Source organism: Crocodylus siamensis, chromosome 4, assembly GCF_052110815.1.
Source record: "Crocodylus siamensis isolate JL-2025a chromosome 4, ASM5211081v1, whole genome shotgun sequence".
NCBI classification, from domain to species: domain Eukaryota; kingdom Metazoa; phylum Chordata; order Crocodylia; family Crocodylidae; genus Crocodylus; species Crocodylus siamensis.
Genome location: NC_143398.1, coordinates 105,967,293 through 105,990,679, shown reverse-complemented (window position 1 = coordinate 105,990,679; position 23,387 = coordinate 105,967,293). Strand labels below are relative to the sequence as shown.

The 23,387-nt window shown below is 43.6% G+C and overlaps 1 long non-coding RNA gene across 1 annotated transcript; it reads left to right on the top strand.

Moving 5' to 3' along the window:
* Positions 1 to 15,542: 15,542 nt before the first annotated feature.
* Positions 15,543 to 21,859, top strand: LOC149866289 (uncharacterized). The gene is made up of 3 exons (XR_016441586.1): positions 15,543 to 15,668; positions 18,297 to 18,438; positions 20,395 to 21,859. It is a non-coding gene; the product is annotated as an uncharacterized LOC149866289 (long non-coding RNA).
* Positions 21,860 to 23,387: the final 1,528 nt, after the last annotated feature.

The following is a 23,387-nucleotide window of genomic DNA, read 5'->3' as shown; positions in this document are numbered from 1 at the left end:
TTTAAAGCTAGCTTGGATACATTTACACTATACTGCAGTAACTGTTGTTAAAGACACAAACTGTTGTCAAGACACAAACTAAAACAAAGAAAAACAGAAAAAAAAAGCATGAAGCAGGAGAGTTGTGTCTTTGTACTCTTAGCCACCTTAACCCTTACTGCTGTATTGATTTAAATGTAAAGTTTGAGGCAGTGTTTTGTTTGGGTTTTCTGCCTTGTTGTTATTTCCTTCTTTGTGGGGAAGGGAGCTGATGGATTTTTTCTTTTAATTTTTTTCTTCACTTACTTAAGGAAAACTTGAGATAAAGAAGGAAAGTAAGATGCATAATTAGTTGTGTGAGTCTGGAGTCAAGTAGAATGCAGGGTAGATTTGCATCCTATAGACTAACTGAAGTGTGTGTGTAATATATAATCACAAGCTTTTATGAGCCTAAGCTTACTTAATCAGATGCTGTGAAAGGGCATACACAGAGTAGTGTGTAACAGGGGGCTGCCCACCTGTTCTTGGGCTAACCGCCTGCCTTCTCACCCACTACACCTTCACTGATTAATTAATAGATGTAATTAGGTGGGAGGCTACCCATTTACTGCCCCGCTGCTAGGGGGCACTATCTGCAGCTCCATTCCTCCCCTACACCGCAGCCCAAGCCTCACAGATGATATCATGATGTTCTCATATGCTCCAGTCCCCCATGATGGGCCCCAAAATTCTGCTGTAGGATCCCACCTGGGTTCTTCTCCTCGGGCAGACACTGCCGCTGTCATACCAGGCCACACATCGCCCTGCCATTGGTTCCCATTTGGGTGTGGTCCTCTCACTGGGACCTTCGTCTCACACTAGCCCCAGCCCACCTCCAGGCCAGTCAGGACCCCAGGCCCCTGGCTCTTGGGTGTCCCTCTTGGTGGGCCTCTTTGCCTTTCTGACCCTCCTGGTCCTGGCCTCCACCTGGGCCAGTCAGGGGAAGCTCTGGCAGGCCTCACTGTGTGACCCATACTCTTTTCCCAGGGTCCCCCTCTCTGGGTCCTCCTTTACAGATGTGGGGAGCTGGGGTACCTCACACCACAACTGGTGCCTCAGGGTCTCACAGGGGACTCTCACTCCCCCCTGGGCAGCAGGTTGTGGTACTACTACTGGTGTTATATTTGACCCAAACTCTGCCTCCCCACATTGGAGGACTTACTGGGATCAGACTCAGCTCTCTCTCTCTGGCTGAGCCCCCTCACACTGGGGGCTCTATACGCTGCCCCCTCTCACACTGGGGGCTCCGCAATGCTCATAACACCCCCTTTACTTGGGGGCTCGGGGCTTCCCTCCACAGGTGGGCTCAGGTGGCCATAGCCGTGCCTGGCCCCAACTCTCCTCCTTGGGGTCTCAAACCCCCGCAAGGCTCAGATGGCCTTGGCCATACCTGACCTCCAACTCTCCTCCTCAGAGCTTGCACCCCCCACAACTCCCTCCAATGTATGTGACCCACCCAAAAGTGAAGGCTAGGGGTTAAGGCACCCCAACCCACCTTTCACCTGTGTGATCACTGGCCTGGCATTTCCTGGGGGCTTCCATGCCACTGGAAGCCCCACCAGGCCACCCACTCCTGGCAGGGTATAGTTTCCAGTTGTACCCAGGACCAGGACCAGGACCATCCCCTACCACTCCTCCCTTAGCTCCAGAAGAAACTTAGCAGCCCTCAGACCAGGCAATGTTGTTGCCTCTCTTCCAACAGCCAAACTGCCTTGTTTATATAGGCAGCCCTGAGCCTAAAATGGCTGCACTCATTAGGCACCTGGAGACTGCCAGCTCCAGAGCCTTAAAGTGGCAGGCACACCTACTGCCCAGCCACATAGTGTATAAAATGAAGACAGTAATTTGAATACATAAGCCAGGAGGGGAAAATAAGAGCAATAAGACCAGAGTAAGGTGATCAGGAACATCTGGCATGGATTTGCCAAGAGCAAGTTATACCTGACCAACCTGATTTCCTTCTGTTAAGGCTCTGTGGATGGGGGGAAAGCAGTCGATATAATATATTTTGACTTTAATAAGGCTTTTGACACTGTCATGCCTGACATTCTCATTAACAAGATAAGGAAATACAGACTGGACAAAAGTACAGTAAGATGGATACATAACTGACTGGATCATCATACTCAGTGAGTAGTCATCAGTGGCTCAAAGTCAGGTTCAGAAGAAGTATCGAGTGGGTTCCTCAGGTGTCTGTCCTGGGTCTGGTACTGCTCAAAATCTTCCTTAATGATGTGGATGATGGGATTGAGTACATGCTTAGCAAATTTGCAGATGGTAACAAGTTGAGTGGACTGGCAGACACTCTGGGAAGCAGAGCTAGGATACAGAATGATCTGGATAGAGTGGAAAAATGATCCACAATTAATCAGATGAGATTCAACAAGGACAGGTGCAGAGTCCTGCACTTGGGATGGAATAATTGCATGCACAAGTACAGACTGGAGAATGAGTCTCCAGGCTGTAGAACAGCAGAGAAGGACCACGGGTGTTCAACTTTTGCCTTATGGGCCAGATGAGTGGTGTGAGGTGGATCCCTGGGGCCAACCTGGCATGCATATGATTCCAGCACCACGGTCCCAGCTCCCTGTGTACCAGTCAGATCCCAGACACAAGGCCATATCATTTAGCCCTCAGAGCTTGGGAATTTGCTGGTTAGGGAGTGGTGAATATGTTTATTACCACCAGTCCTGCCTCCACCCCTCTGCTAAATTTCTCAAACTTTGGGGAGCCCCATGGACCAGATCATATAGCTCCTCAGGCTGGATCTGGCCTGTGGACCAGGGTTGAGCACCCCAGCAGTAGACCATAAAGTAAATATGAGCCAACAGTGTATCCTGGTTATAAAAATATGCCAACAGAATGCTCTGCTGCATTGTCACTTTCAAATCAAGGGAAGTGATTCTTTTGCTGTATTCAGCACTGATGGAGCCTCACTTGAACTACAGTGTCCAGTTTTGGGCCCCGCACTTCAATAAGGACATGGAAAGATTGGAAAGAGCTCAGTGTAGAATGAGAAGGAATATTAGGGGCCCAGCAAGCAAGACTTGTGAAGAAAGGCTGAAAGAGCTAGGGCTATTTAGTTTGGGGAAGAGAAGGCTGAGTGGGGATTTGATAACAGTCTTGAAATACCTACAGGGGATTACAGAGAGGATGGAGATATGTTTTTCTCTGTGCTTATAAGGGACAGGACAATGAGCTATGGCCTCAAGCTGCAGCAAACGAAATTTAGGTCTGAAACTAGGCAAAACTTTCTGACTACAAGGGTAGTCAAGCATTGGAACAAGCTATCTAGAGAAGTGGTGGGATCTCCATCCCTAAAAATTTTCAAAAGCAAATTGGACAGACACTTGGCTTGGATGGTTTAGTCAGGGATGATCCTGCTGTGAGCAGGGGGCTGCACTAGATGACCTTGGGTGCATCTACACATGCAATTAACGTGGAACAATAAACTCCAGCACAATAAGTGGATAAAGTGCCTCCGTTGCCATTTTGTGCTGGAGTTTACTGCACATTTACATGTGCTCCTAGGACCACAGCACGTTGAGCCAGGTCAGAGTAGACCCAGCTGGCAGTAGGCCTGGGGGGTCAGCCTGCTAGCTGGGTGCTGGTCTGACCCAACGCAGCATGCTGAAGAGGGGCTGGGTGGGCACAAGGTTGCTCCACTGGGGATAGCCAGCAGGAAGTCCCCACATTGAAGCACCCTTGGGTCTCAGGCAGCTGTGTCAGGATCGACGCGTGCGGAGCTGTGGAGTTAAAAATTCCACAGCAAGTACTTGTGAATACAAGTGCTATCCTGCTGCTGAGTTGTGTGTTTCCTGCACCCTAATAGGGCTGCACATGTAGATTCCAAGACGTTTACTGTAGAGCTAATTAGGCAACTCTGCAGTAAACATTTCATGTAAACATGTCCCTTGTGAAGTGTCTCCTAGCCCTGTTTTCCTATTATTCTAGGGTTACTAAGAGTAACAAAGTTGTATTTGTACCTCAGTAGCCCTAGCCTCAGAGGACAGCGCAGCTTCAGTGGTGAACTTTTGGGTTTGGAATGTGCTGTGGCCTTGACTGGGTGGGAAAGCTGTCTTCCAGCCTCCTGGTAGCAGTGGCTGTTTCTGCAGCTGTGGACTTGACAGCCACAAATGTTACAATGTCAGGTAGGTTATGTTAGCATATGCCTGCCTATAAGCATGTGAATAGTCCTATTAAAGTGAGGCATGTCTCAGAATGCAAGGGCTTTAAGACTTGGTCACACAATATAATCCAGGAACATGATGACTCCTTTGCCTATGCCAAGTGACAGTAGTGACACCCACATAGAGTTTTGCTTCATATTTCACAACAATAGGTCTTGCAATTTCAAGACTGATACCTTATCAGGAAACATTTTTTCATGTTTGTGTGCAAAGAGAAAATACAGTGGAATCTGTGAAATGCCTAAAAGAAGCAACTAGCTTCTTTAAAAACTTTTTAAAACTTTAAATTATATAGGTTTACAAATTGTCAATGTAAAAGAATAATTGGTTGATTGCTTTCTTGACTTTTAGAAAAGTTGTAATAGCTTCCTCCTGGGTGGTGGAGATTTCGTTTCTTTGGGAGTTAGAGTGCATCATTTGGTAAGTGTAAATCATTTACTCTTGTTTTTTTACTGAATGGCTCAAAACCTCCAATGCACTATGACTTGTACTTTGTGGTCCCTATACTTGTTTAGCCAAGTTGGTTTGTTTAAAGGAAATAAGTAGAGGCATATTGCAGGCTGATAGTTCCCTTGTGAGTTGTCTCAATGTGTAATCCATCTGAACTGTCAGACCACCCCAGAGCAAGATACCCCAGCTATTCATTAGCTCAGAACAGATACTCAAACCTAGCCATAGGGACTAGGGACAGAAATTACACATATACCAGTATAAGTGATTGGAAACCAATTCAAATCTGTAACACAACAGAAGTTCAGTGCGCACAAACTTCTTTCAAAATGGCCAAAACCAGTTTAAGATAAACCTGGGTGGATGTAGTATCAGACTTAACTGATTTAGGTTAAATTGGTTTATTGAACTTCTGTCCCAGATCCCCTCCAGATTCAAGCTGTCTGCTCCAGCAGACCAGGGAGGTGGGCTCTAAAGCCCACCCCAGCTTCTGGCCTGGGCTACTGCAGGCATGTGGCTGCATGTCTGGAATCAAAAGTGAATGTCTGTTCACTTGCTTTTTGGTTCAAGCTATGCAGCTTAGACTAACCTGCAAAGATTAAATTGATTCAGCCTTGGGCTTTTTGACTGTCTGTATTAGCCAGGATGTAAAAGCCTCAGAATATTGCAGTATCCTTATTTTCCCTTTAGAAATCACTGTGTATTGAACTATGACATTAGCCTGCATTGGTGTGAAACTGGGTTTTATTAGGATTTGTACAGTGTATTTAAATGAGGCTTCCATATAATATTTACTGTTCATAGTAGCCATAGGTTCAAGCTGTACTTCAAACAGATAGGTTTGGATCCACATGGTAAGTACCCAAAGACTTATGTTGGAGAAGAGGCAGGAGTTCTGATACTGGGGTTTTGGCTTGTCAAAATGTTGTTCAAAATGCAGGTGCAGACCTCGGATTTGGTTATACTCCCTCTCTTCCCCCCTGAATTCAGACTTATTTCTAATCAGTAAACAGAGTTGCTCTTTGACACTGAAAGGTGAAAGACCTGTACTTTAATCCTCCAATCCCTGTCTCACATGGTAGTTTTAGAAATACAAATGTAACGAGGTTTCAAAGATAAAAATTCAACGAGCTTACTTTTTTAGAGTAGAAATGAAGCCCTCTAGCTTTTCTGTGCTGTTTGGAGGGTGGGGAAAGAACTGTATTCAAGTATCTATGTCTAAGGAAAAGGTAGCTGTAAAGGGGTGAGGGAAATTACTCTGGTATCTGCTAGAAAAACTTGGTACAAAAAGACAAATGCAGGAAATATTGAATGGCTTGCCTCAGCCTTGTTTGCTTCATAGGACAAGGAAACAACTCTATGCATTAGGGGTCATGCTGACCACTTTCAAATTAGGAGTTGTATACATGAGAAAGTTGCACCAGTTTGACTCACAGTGAATTTAAACTAGTTTAATTAAACATGTTTAAACCCTCTATAAGGACATGGAATTCAGCAGAGTAGTTTGTTTGGGTTTAGTGTAAACTAGTTCCTGATTGAATTGTGGCACATCTATATGACAGCCTGAGCAGATACAATTATACTGCCATAGGTATGGGGGTAGGGTCCCCTAACAGAAACATGTTGTATGCTAATAGCAGAAGATTTTCCATTGGCATAGATACACGATCTCTCCAGACAACAATAAACTGAACTAACAAAAGCCCAGTCTGTCAGTATGGCTGCATCTACACCATGGCAAGATAGCTGCATCGCCGTTTGGCAAGATGGCTACATTGGCTAAGGCAGTGATTCTCAACCATGGTTCCACAGCACCATGGGGTGCCATGAGGTCTTTTTAAGGGTGTTGCAAGGACCCATGTAATATTAGCACCATTAGGTGTGAAAATACCTGTACAGGTTTCACAAGATAAACCCAGAGATTTCATATTCATTGTGCTCAAAACATTCTGACCTCTTGTGGTCTTCCAGGGTTCCTTGCAGCACAAGAATTGGTCTTTTATTTTTTGGTAGTCAAAAAACAAGTGAAAGCTTAGATCCTCTGTTTTCTCAGTCTTGCATTTTAGCAAACAGCATACTGCATAGTGTCCAGGAAGACCAACTACATTGCATCTCATATGGTGCTGCCTAGTATCTGTCTAGAAAGAGAGCCAGGTTTTTCTTGTGCTACATTTCTGCATGGTATCTTGAAGTTCTCTGTTGTTTCTCTGCTTCTCTTATTTATTATATCCCCATAGTCCCTAGGAGTAACAGTCATAGATCAGAACATTCATGTGTTGGACACACAGCAAATAAAGCAAAATATATCTTCATGTCATAGAGGAGGGCTGGAGGTGTTAGATGGATACAGACAGACTGACGCAGGAGCCCAAGGAAACAGTGAGACAATATTGATCATAGATTTCATAGATTTCATAGACATTAGGGCTGGAAGGGACCTTGGGAGATCATCGAGTCCAGCCCCCTGCCCAAAGGGCAGGAAGTCAGCTGGGGTCATAGGATCCCAGCAAGATAAGCATCCAATTTACTCTTGAAGGTGTTCAATGTAGGTGCTTGAACCACCTCCGCTGGCAGACTGTTCCAGACCTTGGGGGCTCGGACAGTAAAGAAATTCTTCCTTATGTCCAGCCTGAAGCGGTCTTGCAGGAGTTTGTGACCGTTCGACCTCGTCATCCCTTGGGGCGCTCTGGTGAACAAACGTTCCCCCAGTTCCTGGTGGTCACCCTTGATAAACTTATAGGTGGCCATCAGATCACCCCTGAGCCTGTGCTTTTCCAGGCTAAAGAGTCCCATGGCTCTCAGCCTGTCATCGTAAGATCTGTTTTCCTGACCTCTGATCATGTGCGTGGCTCTCCTCTGGACTCTCTCAAGCTTCTCCACATCCTTTTTGAATTGTGGAGCCCAAAACTGGACGCAGTACTCCAGCTGCGGCCTCACCAAGGCCGAGTACAAGGGGAGAATGACGTCCCGGGATTTCCTCGAGAAGCATCTATGGATGCAAGCCAGCGTTTTGGTCGCTTTACTAGCCGCAGCATCGCATTGCAGGCTCATGTCCATCTTGTGGTCAATGATGACCCCCAAGTCTCTTTCTTCTGTAGCGCTATCCAACGTAGCACTGCCGAGCCTATAAGGAAGTTGCAGGTTTTTCCTCCCAAGGTGGAGAACCTTGCATTTTTCGGTGTTAAACACCATCAGGTTCTTGTCTGCCCATTTGCTGAGCTTGTCCAGCTCAGCCTGGATCACCCGCCTATCTTCTGGCATGGATGCTTTGCCCCAAATTTTGGTGTCATCGGCGAACTTGGCCAGTCCACTCCTGACTCCAATATCTACATCATTAATGAAGATGTTGAACAGGATGGGTCCCAAGACAGAGCCTTGAGGGACGCCACTGGTCACAGGGCACCACGATGAGTGACTGCCATCAATTACAACCCTCTGGGTCCGACCACGGAGCCAGTTTCCCAGCCAGCGGATCGTGGTGGAGCCAAGGCCACAACTGGGCAGTTTGGCCAAGAGGTGATCATGGGATACCAGATCAAAAGCTTTTTTGAAGTCAAGATATATGACATCAATCTCTTCTCCTTCGTCCAGGTGATAGGTCACCTGGTCATAGAAGGAAATGAGATTGGTCAAACAAGACCTACCCGCAACAAACCCATGCTGGCTATCCCTTAGGATGTTAGCCTGGGCCAGTCCATCAAGGATGGCCTTCTTAATAAACTTTTCTTAGATCTTCCCCAGGATAGAAGTCAGGCTAATGGGCCTATAGTTAGCCGGATCCACTCTCCTCCCTTTTTTGAAGATCGGCACCACATTGGCCTTCTTCCAGTCTTCGGGCACTACACCAGAGCGCCAGGAGTTTTCAAAGATCCGTGCCAGGGGCTGGGCTATGACGCTCGCCAGCTCCTTGGGTACCCTGGGGTGCAGGTTGTCAGGGCCGGCTGACTTGAAGGTATCCAGCTTCTCAAGGTGTTCCTTCACGAGGTCAGCATTGATGGAGGGTAGGGGATCCCCATCACCCGGATCTCCCTGTCCCATAGCAGGCATGGGCGTCCCATGGGACTGATGAAAGACTGACGCAAAGTACCTATTTAATAGGTTGGTTTTTTCTTGGGCGTCAGTTGTCAGTTGCCCCATCTGGTTTAGCAGGGGTCCAACATTGCCCTTGCTTTTCCTCCGGCTCCCCACATATCTGAAAAAGGACTTTTTGTTGTCCTTGATGCCTGAAGCTAGTTGGAGTTCAGTTGCAGCCTTGGCTTTCCTGGTTTGCTCCCTGCAGGACCGGACCAGCGCAGAATAATCCTCCTTGGAGGTGAATCCCGTCCTCCATCCTTTGTAGGCTTTCCTTTTTAGGCACAGGAGGCCTGCTAGGTCCCTGGAGAGCCAGGAGGGCTGCTGTGCCTTCTTGCTGCCTTTCTTCTGTGTTGGAATAGATTTAGCTTGTGCATTGAGGATCGCTTCCTTGAGAAGCAACCACTCTTCTTGAACTCCCATCTCCCTGGGGTCATGGTCCCTGAGGGTGATTAGTAATGGCTAGGGCTGCGCAAAATGGCAGCATTCCATTTTGACAAGCGTTTCAACGTTTCAATGGAACAGTGTTATATTTTGAATTTTGTTTTGAGTTGAAACAGCTGGCCTGTTCTGTTCCGTCGGAACAGTTTCGCTGTTTCGACCTTGTTTCGATGTCTTGCCCATAGGATGTAATGGGGAAGGTCGAAACAGCCTTTAAGTTTCTCATTTCTGGCCTGATTTGGATGAAACGCAGAAATGGTAGCTGCATCTGAGGGCATGAAGCCTGCCAAGTTTCAAGGAGATAGGTGCGGGGGTTCGGAGAAACTGCACCCCAAATTCTTGAAAGCAGAATTTGCACATTGTGTATGTGTTAAACCACAGCAGGGTCAGAATTGCAGACATGCTAGCCTCTGCAGAGGCCACAAAGCCTGCCAAGTTTCAAGGAGATAGGTGCAGGCAATTGATGCATGCCAGGGTATTGTTGGCCCTTCTGGCTACAGCATCGCATTGCTGGGTCATGTTCATACTGTGGTCACTTATTACCCCCAGGTCTGTGGTGGCAAGTGATGGGGGATCTTCAGTCCTGCTGCCTGATGAGTGGCAGCAGTTGCACAACCACCATTATCACAGGGTTTGCCTGTCAGCAGCTAGGGTGCACCGACTCCTTAACAGCTGGCAGGCTTTGTGGCCACAGCAGGGCCTAGCATCCAGGCCTGCTGTGGTTCCCCACTCCAGGTGCCCCAAGACGGACACGGTCGCACAAGCACCCATGACATGAGTTTTGCCTGTCAGCAGCTAGAGTTGCAGGGGCCCAGAACCCAGAAGCCCTGCGCCAATCTCCTCAGCAGCTGGCAGGCTTCATGGCCTCAGCAGGGGCTAGCAGGCCTGCAGCTTTCACCCTGCTGCGCCTTAACACACACAGTGTCACCCACGTCATGAGTTTGGCTTGTCTGCAGCTTGAGGTACAGTTTCTCCCAAACCCCTGCACCTATCTCTTTGAAACCTGGCAGGATTTGTGGCCTCAGCAGGGGCTAGCATGCCTGCAGTTTTAACCCCGCTGTGGCTTAACACATACATGTGACACAAGTTTTGCTTTCAAGACTTTGGGGTGCAGTTTCTCTGAACACCCTGCTCCTATCTCCTTGAAACATGGCAGGCTTCACGCTCTTAGAAGGGGCTACCGTTTCTTCATGTTTCATCCAAATCAGGCCAGAAATGAAAAAGTTATAGGCTGTTTCAACCTTCCCCATTGTAGCCTATGGGTGAAACGTCAAAACCTTTTGACTTGCCTTGTTTTGTTTTGAGGCTGTTTCGACCATATCGGTTCCATTTCGATTTTGCTGTTTCAACCTGGAAATAAGTCAAAACAAAACTGGTGGCAAAATTTTGCACAGCCCTAGTAATGACCTCAGCTGCGTGATCATCACCATGATTCTACGAGCAACACGGCAAAGGGTTCTTAGGAAAGAATCTTCTTGGGGCTCTTTGAGTTCACAAAGAATTTACCAATATCCCTTTTTCTTTTCTAATTTCTGTGCTCACGATGAGTGACAAAGATGGGCTCATATGAGTGTCTCAGAGTATAAATATATCAAGTTGTCTAAAAGATAGTTTTTAAATGAGCGGTTTTAGAGAATGACAGAAGGCAAGGCGGGGCAGCAGCTTGGAGACTAACTGGTTCAGAGAGGTATAAACCTTCATAGGCAACAGCCTACTTCTGACATGACTATCAGGTACAGAGAAAGGTGATGCTTTGTTTGGGTAACATCTACTGACTGTAGTTTGTGTAGTAGTGTAGAAGGTATACACATGCATCTTATGAGATTAGAATAAAAGATGTGTAACCTCAGGTATGTCCACATTGCAGCAAGGTGCTGAGCTGCCCAAGTTACACTAAACAGGTACCAGAAAGAATATAGCCATGGTAGCCTGGGTCTCAGCCCAGGCTTATTAACCCTTCTCAGAAAGACGGTATGTGCCTCCCAGAGCTTATGGTCTCAAGTACAGGACAAGAAATAGCAGGTTTATACAAAGAGATGGGAGAGCCTAAGGCAATGGTGAGACAGTGTTGGTCAATAAAGTAAGCAGTGATTTTGGCACATTAGCTGCCTAATCATTGTCCCAGTTTCATCAGGGTTAATTAGCTTGGAGCTAGCTTAAATACTTCTGCATGCCACAGCATTGTGCAGCAGGGAGAAACCTAAATTCACAGGTTGGTTGGAAAATCTTGGTTGTTAACTATCAGAAGTGGTGCCTTTCTAAGACAGAATCTCCTTTGCCCATCCTAAATGTTGACACACAAAAAAATCCATTTGGAAGTATCATCTTTTCACATGTTCATTTTTAAAATCCTTCAGTTTTTGTTTGAATACTGTGTTTTGTCCAGTTTCTTATCTGATGCCTTCTGGTTTTCTAACATGAGGCCAAAGTCTCAAGTCCAGTAAGTAAACCCTGACAGCTACTCATTGATAGTGCCCAGCAAAGTGAGGCTGTTGGACAAAAACTGGCATCTAGGACAGAATTCTTTTTCACCTAGTAGACAAACCAAGTGCAGCTTGTGATCAACTGAGTTACCCAACTAAACCATAGGTGTGATTTTATTACTCCTGTTGGTGCGTAAGTGCTCCCACTGTAGGGATATAGGGAGACATGAGGGTCTCTGGAAAATGATCCTGTTGTTATAATGGGAATACTTATGCATCCAGCTGGCTATTAGAACTGTACTTACATTTAACTTGGGTGACTTTACTACTCAAATTCTACTACATCTTTTGTGTTTTGGTGTTGTAAAACGAAGGAGGTGTTCTGAAACAGAGGAGTTGGTGGAGTTTGGTGTTACAGATGAGGGATTATTCCTTGAGATTTCTCTGGGTCATTGCTTATTTTGTGGAGAAAATTCTTTCTAGTGAAAAAACTATCAATTTAAATGTAACAGAGCTGTTCAAGGAAAATGGTTCAGTTTAAGGAGCTCTGAAGAGAAAAGAGGACAATCAGACAAAGCAAAAGCTGGTGGAATTTGCTGATGTGAAAGTAAGGAGTGTTCAAGAGTTGTAAACAAGTTGGTAGAGATTGGTGTTGTGAAACAAAGAAGGCAGATGAGATGGTGTGTCAGGAAAAACTTTTTCTCGTGGTTCTGGTTTGAAATTTGGAATAGCCTGACATCCTGGAGAATCTTTAAATCATTTACAGGTGCTTCTAAGTACCCCCAAGTTTTTCGTGATATCCCACATTGGTAGGTCGAGGGACCCTTTGATTACTAGCATATGGTGGAGCTCTTGTTGCCATATCTTCAATGCTTTTTTTACTCATGCCAGATAAGTGAAGCAAGAACAGGCATGCTTGAACCTAGTACACTCACACCACTGTTTTGTTGTGTAGATATACCTATATTACAGTGATAATTTTTTTAAGAGCCAGACTTTCAAATAATTAGGTTCACTAGATTTTCACTAGGACTGCAGCTGCATGTGAAGATGGCTTCACAAAGGGCAGAGAGTGATTCAGGCTGAAAAGTACCTTGTGTCACTTATTCCCAATGAGTGAGAATGAAGGCAAGGGTAATGCTTTACTTCATTTATTGTGCAAAGGCTATATTTACTTTTAATCCCAATACAGACCTACAGTTGATGAAAGTGGGGATCTATTGTGGAGTAAAGTAATATATGCTCTCTAATTTTGTAGATCTGGAGAATAGAATCTAACTGAAAAACTAATTTGCACTTCATAGCATATGTTTAAGAGCTGATTGAGACAGTGCCTTAAGAAGGCCTCTGTGCATGACAAACATATATGTATTTGGTCATAGGGGCTGCATCCAAATGAGCACAGACATTTGTTTCCCTGGGGTCCAATAGCAGTAGCACACCTTGTGGCACATACTGTGGGTCCCTCAACTTACCAATATGGGTGTGTGGCAAGTTACCTTGGGTGGGGTAAGGGAGGCTGGGGCCAGCATCTGTGCTGGCCCCAGTAGCCTTACCTGGGGTCCTGGAGGCCCCCCAAGGCTGTAGCTGAGGCAGGAAGCCTGGCTGGCAGCTGGAGCATAGCTCTGGCTGGCCAGGCTCTAGTTTTTGGTGGTGTGCACTGCCTCCATGACCACTGACCCACTTTTTTTTCTGGCATAGGTTTTTTTAACCAGGGTCAAAAACCTGCCCTGCACTTCAAGGTAACAGGGCTGGAAACACCTCCATGTGCAGTGCGTGCATCGCAAATGGGTCTGCAGCACAACATATTGCACACCTGTGCTCATCTGGATGCATCCAGGTTCTCCAAAAACACGTTCTGATTGGTTTGATGATGTCAAAGAGGGCAGAATTGGGAGCAAAACTGAGGGGGAGGAGGAGACAGAAAACCTGATATCAAAACATCTGATGCCGATATTCTCTGTGCCTGGTGTTTGGAGCCCTTGTACCTAACTAGATATTTATTATCTGTATTAGATTCTATGGCTATATCAGAAAGAGGAGAAACTGGATTTTTAGCATCATCCTGAGGTCCCTTCCAACCCTCATTTTCTATGATTTTATGATTTTTTTTCTAGGCTATTAATCCCAGTACTATGTGTACATGCCTCGCCTAACTGTTGGTGTTGCTGTTGCTGCTACTGCTGCTGCTAAATCTCTTGACATTTTTCCTGTGGCACAATAGTTAGACAAAGCTCCCTTTTGTTTTTATTTTAGAAAATATAAGAAAATTTCTGCTTTGTCTGGCTGGCCTCTTTTCTCTTCAGAGCTCCCTAAACTGAATCATTTTCCTTGATTGACCTTGTTACATTTCAATTGTCGTCCCCCACTTCCTGAAAGAGTTGTCTCCAAAATAAGCAATGACCCAGAGAAACCTCAAGGAATCCCTCATCTGTAACAGTTTTACAGATTCAATCCAGTCTTTCTTCAGCCTTTCTAAATTATATGTGCATTAGAAAATCAGTACCTGCAACTACCCACAGCAATGAAATTACTATGGGACTAAGCCACAAACCTCAGATGCTTCCTGTTACGTGGGGGCAGCTTTTCATGGCTATGGCATAGAGACACCCATGTGGAGCTAGTTGGAAACCCCCCCCTGTGAGATGTTGCAATTGTTTCAGTTTTCCATTATACACTGAAGCAATTTCCTTTTAACATTTTTATTGCAAAATATTTTTAAAACAAGATTTCAAGATTCAAAATGTTACTCTTTCTACTGTGTCTTTTACTTTTTTGGCTGAGAGATGTTTGTGGGGTGGGAATGATATTTTTATTCAAATGTTTTCTGTGCTTCGACTGTTTAAATCAAGTTTCCAAAATCTTAAGAGTGATAAAGTTAGAGTTTCATTCTTCCTCTTGCCCCACACTAAACTTTCCAAAGCTGGAAGAGTACTTAAATTATATAGAATAAGATAAGATAGCAAATATCTGTTAAGCCCATGAACAATTTCTGCCGGAGCTGCAGTTCTATTACAGCCTCCCATCTTCTCAATTACGTGCATATATACCAGTCGTCATTGCCTGAGAGAGATCTGCAGCAGCAAACTACAGGATGCAATGGTCTCACAAGGCTCACTTTTAGAAGAAAACACTTTCATCACAGGTTCACTTTTTAAATTGTTGTGATGAAGGATTTTACTATGTTACTTTCAATCCAGATTTTTCAAAATCTTTTGCATTCAGCTACTGCATTTGCCAGCAATATTTTGTACTTCACAGTATTTCTATGCCGGTGATATCATGTGAACAAGGGTGAAATATGTATAGATGCTTAAAGTTTATGAAAAACCTGAGATTTGTGCAGAAAATGCATGCATATCACGTATGCATCCAGTCACTGGGTTCATGCATCATTGTGTGCAAATGACAATCGAAATAGCTGCCTGCTCACTTACACACACAGTTATTACCAATGCATAAATATTTTTTGTTAATCACATATGCAATTGTGAATATTTTGGTACTTTCAAATCTCATAGGGAAGAATGATAGACTGAGAGCAAAGATATCTATCATGCTGTTGAAGAAGAGGTGGCCGGTGCTGTCAAGGATCTAGTGATAATAATAAAACTACTTAGAGTGGGGATGACTAAAAGGGCTCATGAACACTATTGAGGAAATTCTGCTGGCTGAAGATTGTACTTGAACATCCATATCTGAGCAAATACTACTGCCCAGAACTGCTTTCTAAGCACAGGGGTTTTCCTATCTATGTGAGCCAAACTGCTCTGTTAAAATCCGTGCTGTTCAGTGGCTGGTCAGGTGCTAGTGGACTATTACTGGTGCTGTCATTGCATAGTTCTTTTTCTGCATTTCTAGTGGAGTAACAGTGCCAACTAGTGGTTGCTCAGTTCTGTTTGAATGTGATGAACAAATCCAATAATGATTTTGGGAGAAACATCCAGGGCTTGTTCTTGCCTTGCCTGGGCAGAAGCGCAGTGGGTTATCTACATGTCCTGGGACCAACTGAGTAGTGACTTTCGGTGTTTACGAAGCCACTTACTTTTTGGAAATGGAGACCACTACTTTGTCTGTAAGTGCATCAGATTGAGCTTTTATTGATTTCCTGTCATGGGCCTGTTTCCCAAAGCAATGTGGACAAGTGCAACTTTGGGTAACTACTATAGTAGTGTCTCCCTTACTTACCTTTGGCTTTTTCCCCCCTTGTTTCCCACCTCCCCTTCCCTTTTCTACCTGTTGTTTTCCTAATTTCCCCCTGTTTACATTCTCACTAGCATCCTATCACGCTTTTAGCTTCTTTCATTCCTTGGAGTCTCAGAACAGAAAAGACTCCCTATGCCTGAAGAAGGGCAATTGTGCCTGAAAGTTTGCAAAGAACTTTTTCCCAAGTACTCAGTTGGTCTAATAAAAGAGACCACATCTACTCAAAGAACCTTGCCTGCTTGTGTCCTTAGACCAACATGACTACAACCAAAAACCCCAGCAACTGTGTTCTGTGGCTATCTCCATCTATTGTAATGGCCTTGTTGCTCTTTCTCTCCCACTCTCACTACTTGCTTTAGATCAAAGAAATCATTATCTTCTCTCTTCTACTGCTTTGTTGGAGGGAGAAGAAAATGGCTTCTGTTAATAGCCCCAGAAGAGAAGGAAAACATTTTTATTATTAATATTTATATTGTAAGTCCCATTCTAAGCTATAACTGTGTTGTGCCCTAATGTGCTAGGAGTGACACTAGTGTGGCAAGAAAGAAAGTAGCATTGCTGTGTGTAATTCTTGGTCATTTGGTAGAGTAACTATGATTTGCCTTGCCATATCCCTAGCTCAGCAACCAGTTGCAGATTCTTTGATATATTACAGCAAAGATGATTTCAAAGGGGATCTTGAAGATGGATGGGATGGTGGCCTTAGGTCTTTGGGGACTGGACTAAGTGATCTTCCAATCCTCCTTTTTGCTTTCCCTACCTATTTGGGAAACTTTCAGGGAAGGGAAAAATAGGAAGTAGAAGGCAAAAAAGAAAGTCAAAGTATTTTTTTTTTATTTGATTGAAATCTACATAAAACCATTTCAGTGGAAAAATTGGAAAATTTCAGGAAAAAAATCTCAAAGAAACACATTGGTTAATTTTTTTTTTTTTAAGTCCATGGAAAATAATTCTTGGGGTTTTTTTCTACCAACATTAATGTGCTTTCTCTTCTACTGTTGCTTCTGTATTGTGGCTTAAGTTTTTTTTTTCTATTGGATTGTGGAGTGTAGAAGAGGAGATGGGATTAGTTAATTGTAAGCAAGAGTGTAAAAGGCAAAGGAAGAGGGAAGGGAAAGAAGGTGAAGAGAAAAGCTAGAGAAGTTCATGGAGAGCTGAGTAAGGTTGGTAGTGGGCATATGTTATGAGGAAAGTAGAAGCTCAGGGAAAACAGCTAATCAGCTTGCTAAAAGCCATTCTGACATCACCCTAACTCAAGGGTTGGGGAAACATCCTGGTTCCTGGAACTTCTTATTTTCCTGCAAGTTCTCATTGCTGCCTCCTCTAAGCCTATAAGGCTGGAGCGGGGAGTAAAAAATATTCATTGAAATTCTGCAGCTGTTGGGCAAAGAGCAGAAAGAATGCAAATAAATCTTTAAGTCCTAAGAATATTTGAGCAGTCCCAACAGGTGGACTGCATTCACGTAATGTCCATAAATCAGGCAGGAAACTCTGGCCACCCAGGAACTTTGAGTAAATCAAAGGATTTCAACCCCAATGCTTTATTATTCCGGTGGGCTTCTTCTCCAAAGCCTTTATAACAAGAGCTAAAGCTGTCAACTCAAAGTTACAGTGAAACTTCTGTTTTGTTTTATTACTTCTAACGAGAGGCCCAGGAACATCAAACCCATCCCATGAAGCTGAGGCCTAAAACTTCAGAGGGTATTTTACCAAGTGAAACACAAATCTATACTGAAATCCACACCCAAACAGGCTTTCCCCAAATCAGCACTGTCACTCTACCTGGCAACCACAAGATGGCATTTTTATTGATAGAGCCAGGAGCACTGAACAGACCTAGAGACACATTGTCAACTGCTTTGTCAGGCAACTTTGTCTGGAAATAATTTGGTGTTTTTCTTAAGTTCCCAGTTCCTGTGGTTCAGTATTTATGTGATGATGTCAGTTTTTACCTGTTGTAAAAGCTGTAAATTTCTAGCTGCCAAGAGTTGAAGAGAAAAGCTTGAAAATGGGATTCAAGTGTACCTCACACTCCCACATTTTTGTTTAGAAATCTCATTATATTTAAGCAAATCTCATGCCTTTCTGAGGCCTGATTGCTGATTTTTGAAATCATGTTTAGAGCTGAGAATACTAAATTCTTCATACATCCTCCTACATATATGTGCACAGTTTCTCAGCATAAACTAATTACAGTATTCTCCAGCAGACTGGACAGGAAGAAAGGGATGAGGAAGGGATGGGGAGAGAGTGTGCTGCTGCTCTATCATTGAATACTTGAGTATAAATAGGGACTTTGGGTGAAAGCTGTACCCTTTGGCAACTTGCCAGCTCTTGTCTCCAGGCCCTCAAATTCCTCCTATACTGTATAGGATTCCAGCTGCCCTGAATCTAGAAGTTTTCAATTATGCTGGATGGAGAAGGCTTGGTGTCTGCATTTCTTAGTATATCCAGTTAAGTATTAACTAAAATCCTTATCTGCACCTCCTATCTCTAGCAGATTTAGCTGTCCACAGAGGACTACTGGCTGCTTGCAGTAAAACAGACCAATGCTGTAGTCCCATCATGTCCTACAAGCTCCACTCAGCTGGCTTCTTTCACAACCTAAAAGAAGAGGACAATAATGCTCTGCTTATTCTGTAAGGTTCTTATGTTATTTTGCAGTCATATGATCTCTGGTAACAGAGTGGATCTGACCTAACCTGTTGTTTTCATTGTGATACCATGTGTTCAGTGAGAGAAAAATGAATGGGAGCAGTAAGTCACCAGCCCATTTAGCTTACACTGGGAATATCCAGAGGAGATCCCACAGTGATTCTTTATTGTCTAACATCTGTGAGTGGGGAGGCAGATGAGACATGTCCTACTGAGTTTCAGGGAGGGGAGGCTGGGAGAATGCTGTCCTTAAAATGGATGTGTTCTTTTGTCTCTCTTGGACAAGGTCATAAAGCAGAAAGCAATTCAAACTTGGTGTGTTTTAAGCCTCTTCTACATGATGTATGTGGGGCCATTCTAACCAGTGGTCTGAATATCTTGCACTCTGGCATACAACACATTCTGTTTGTTGCCAAAGAAGGGGGTACCTGGGTCATGATAAAAGTGGGAGAAAAAGAGAGAAGAAGCTGCTGGAGATGGAAAGCATAACTATGGAAGAGGAAGGGGGCCCTCCCAACTGAAATTTCCTCCTCCTCTCTTACAGATGCTCAGAGTAATGCAACTGGGAGGTAGGATGCTGGTAATTGTGGCTTCATAGCTATAGCTGGCACTGCATACCCTGGAAAATTATGGCATTGCATTGGTACTCATGTAGTCATGTGGCTGGTGATACCAGAGCCAGAATAAAATACATCTCCCCCTCAGACAATCTTGTTAGTTCTGCTGCTAAAAGGAGCAAAATGTGGTATGAAATTATGTAAGTGCCTAGGACTGTGTGGCACAACCAGGGGGAGCAGGACCAGATGTGCTCAGGAAGCTATGAAACAAAGCCATGGACACTTGGCTTCCCAAAAGTTTCTAATGTTAATAGCCCTATGTAAAAAATAGAGATGCCAATAAAACAGATGTTAGACCTGTGTTATTTACCATTAACTTGTCTGAGTAGTCAACAGTCCCTCATGGCTAAGTATCTGCATCTGAATAACTCAGATAACTTGGCTTGCGTTTGTCCTGGTCCCGGTTACCATCTTTTGCATAGCCCTGTTTTAGATAAGATAGATGAGAATGAGCCCTTAGCTATCATTGCGTGTGTGCCTATCATCTTTGTAAGAGCAGTCCCATGCATAGCCTTCAAGACCTCTCTAGTGGTTATTGCGGGAAAGAGGAATTCCGTCAAAGATTTAGGCAGCTTTCGTGATGTGATGGGTGAGGGTGGCCCTCAGGCAGGAGCGAGGAAGTGGCATGACTGCAGGATCTTCCTACGAAAGGCTGAGACTTAGCCATCTCAAGTACCTCTACCTTTGTGTTTCAGCAGCATTATGGAAAGTCCTTGGGAAAAGGGAGATAGTTCCAAACTACAGCACTTGGTAAGGAGGAATCAGACAGGAACAGAACCAAATAGGAATGGTGTCTGACTGCCACGTGAGTGTGCAGTGCATATGGGAGTGAAATCTTTTCTTCCCCTTTCTTTTCTCTATGGTGCATTTGAGCAACATGATGAGATTAGGTCATTATACAGGGTCTGTTCTAAGCTCTAGAGTATCCATTCATGTTGCATTCCTCAGCCTTTTGGGGTCCATTTTAAAGCACAGTTGCAGTGCTGTCAGAGGAAGAAAGAATCCATACTCAGGGTCAGAGAGGCCATCCCCCTTTGCACACCCTGGATTTGGGATGGAAGGGATTGAAAGCAGAATCCCAGAGAGTCACTCAGCAGTTGTAGCAGGCCAAGTTCCCTGCTCCCTTTGCAGGCCCATACCAAAGGAGAATCTACCTTGCTTAAAAATGTGTCTGATTTTTTTTCTTTCTGCACATGTGTACTTCTAATGCATATATTTCTCTGACCAAAGGGAATGCTTTATTATCCATTGCTATTAAAGACCTTTACTCCAATATATTCAGTCCTTTACAATGTTAATAGGCTTTTTTTTTTTTTACTTTAGGAAAGAAAATTAACTCCAATCAACCTAAAGAAAAGGAGAAGAGACATATCCACCTGAAAATACACAAAAGGGGACTGAAATCCATATTACATCCCTCACTGAAGACTGAACAATACATTTCCATTTTAGCAGGACAAACTTAATATTGGTAGGATAAATGGCTTGCTCACTATAGCAGTAGTGGAGGAGGTTGTAGAATTTCATCCATTGAAATAGTATAGATTGGAGCCAAACCTCTTAAGTTTGGTTTGAGAACTATGAAATCTGCCCTACTGTGATGCAGAGGCTATGAGAGCCACTAGGTGTCCCTTCTGGCTCAAATGATAGAAGCATTGGTTATCAGATTTATTTTCTTTAGTAGTTGATGTGTTAGGAATATATAATATAATCCTCAGACAGTGGTTTCAGTATATAGAGCAGCATAAGGAAACAAATATAGAGATTGGCCATTAGATACAGAGAGAACTGGTAGCAAAAATATCTTTAGCAAAAATATCTTGCATACTGTGCTCTGTGTTTACAGTGTAGGGAAATTCCACGGGTAGTAGTTAATAAATTACTTCTTCCCCTTTTCATCTACTTTGCTAGAGAAGAAAACCCCCATGTTATAGAAATGTATTTTACTCTATGGAGATGTGATTGGCTGATCTGACCAGGTGTTTTCCAATAAAAAAAACTGTAAGAAAACACCGGTTCACCGAGCTCAAAATGATTTGTTCAGAGCAAATAGATTTGAAGAACTTTCACCAAATCCAAGGCACATTTTGGCTAGTACCCTGTCTGGGTTACTGGAGGGGTTCCCTAGAGGCAGGGATCCTAGAAACTGAGGGTCCAGGGCCTCACAGCAGCCTATCTGGTGGGTCTCCCTTGGAGCCTGGGAAACTCAGGACCCCTGCCCCTAAAGCAAAAGGCTGGCAGGTCTACCCCAAACTCAGGGACTCTGAAAGCCCCTGCCTAAATGAGACTGACATTCTTGTCTGTTGCTATTAGCAGTGAACCCAACAGGAGCATCAACTTCACTGAGCAGCCTCTAGAGAACTTTCAGTTTGCAGGAAACAAAGAAATTTTTGTTATAAAAAAATTGAAATTTCCTGTGGGACAGGAACCATGTTTCTTGGTAAGCTCTTGTGCCCATACTTCTCACAGTAATCAAAACTCATACACTTCTGCTGTACTTCTGCAATCAGTTTGGTGGCTGGAGCTATTATCTCCAGCCAAAAATTGAACAAGCTGTGCCTGATAAAATTGGAGCAAGTAAAACCAGTAATTTAAAAATTGTTAACTTGGCTTCTGTTTCCTTCTGCTGGAATTAGGTTTGTGTTTGGTGTGGTTTGGTTGTAGTCCTCCTAGCTATCATCCTAAGCCAGGCAAGTGCAAAAGATATGTCCTATCATCCTTTGCTCATGCCTATCTGAACTCATGCCAGGCATACTACTGCTAGCCCCACTGTGCTGCTGTATATGCATATCCCCCTCCACCAAGTCACTCGAGGTACATGGGTCAATATATAAATAATAATGTATCCTTGAACTCAGGTGCTCTGTTTCTTAGGATGTGCCTATTGTGGTAAGTTAAGGTAACTTTTGCAAATTCAAATTTGTGTTTGCTTGCCTGAATGGCAAAGATGAGATTTTTCTATGTTCTAGTCTTTTTTTCAAGTTGCAGGAGCCAACAGCTAAGGGAGTGGCAGTCTCTGATGCAGTTCTGCAAGCTACATTCCAATCTAAGGATTATTTACTAAATAAGATCTACAGAAAACAAAAGGGTTACAAAGATATTCTTGGGTTTATATTTAGACTTGAATCATTTTAATTACCAGTGATGACATAAGACCCAGCTTGATTCTCAGATTTCAGGCTGACTGCTTTTTAGAAAAAAACTGCATTACTTTTAAACTGAAGGCATTTAATTACTGCTCTTGTAAAATGCAAAATATGAAATGCTCTCCAAACCATTGTAAATATTTTTTTTCCTGAAAAGTATTTTACTGCTATAAAAAAATTTCAGTGCCCTTGGCTTTCCAAGTCAAAATAGGTTGCCCTTGGAGTCACATCCTTGGAGTGTTTTCTTCTTAGTTTCCTGGTTTAAAATGGGTTTTAATTAACATCTTTGCAATAACATTGTATTTTAAAAAAGTGAGATGAATTACAACACAAATCTGGTTATTGTGGTAAGTCAAGAGACTGGCAAAAAGCTTGCTTAGAAGAAGTGATCTCATAAAGGGAGAGCAGAATCATAGTTTTCTTTTTGGGTGGTCTCTTTATACAGACCATTTTCTATAGGGCTTGTCCTTTGCATACGTTTTTATTGTTTGTTCATCTTCGTGCATCAGCAGAATTACCAACTAAGTTGTGGTTATAGAACCTTCTCTTCCAGTGGTAGGTGAGACTGATGTATTGTCATTTGAAACAAAAACAGAACTACCATTTTACACATCCGACTGGGCTTCCAGTGCTGAGAATTTACAAATGTCCTTTCAGGAATTTTCAGCCTAAATGGAGCTACTTTGATAAAGTCAGTAGTGAAAAAAAAAAGAACTGTGAGACGTGATTTATTTTTACTTTGCCTTCTCTCCTTCTTTAAGGTTAAAAATGTCCTTGACCAAGCATTTGTTCATGGTAAGAAAGAACCTAACTTACTACTATACTAATTAAAGCATCTGTCACATATGCATCTGTGGTCAATTTCCCAGGCTTTCCAGTGTGAATGGAAGGAAGGAACAGCAGTACTCACTTTAAACTGGATTTTTTTTCCAGCACCTTGCAAAAAGGATTCATTGTATTATGATTAATCCATGCTTGGTCCACCTCGAATGTTTCCATGGAGACAGGAATTTTTTTCTTGACGGCAACTGTTAGGCTCAGGAAGGTTACACAGCTCTACACAAAACCACTTGAGCTCCTAAAGAACCACTTGTTTGAAATGTAATGTGCATAAACAAAACTCCCAAATTCCTTCCCAGCATTATTGTTGTTAATGCTAATAGGCTACTG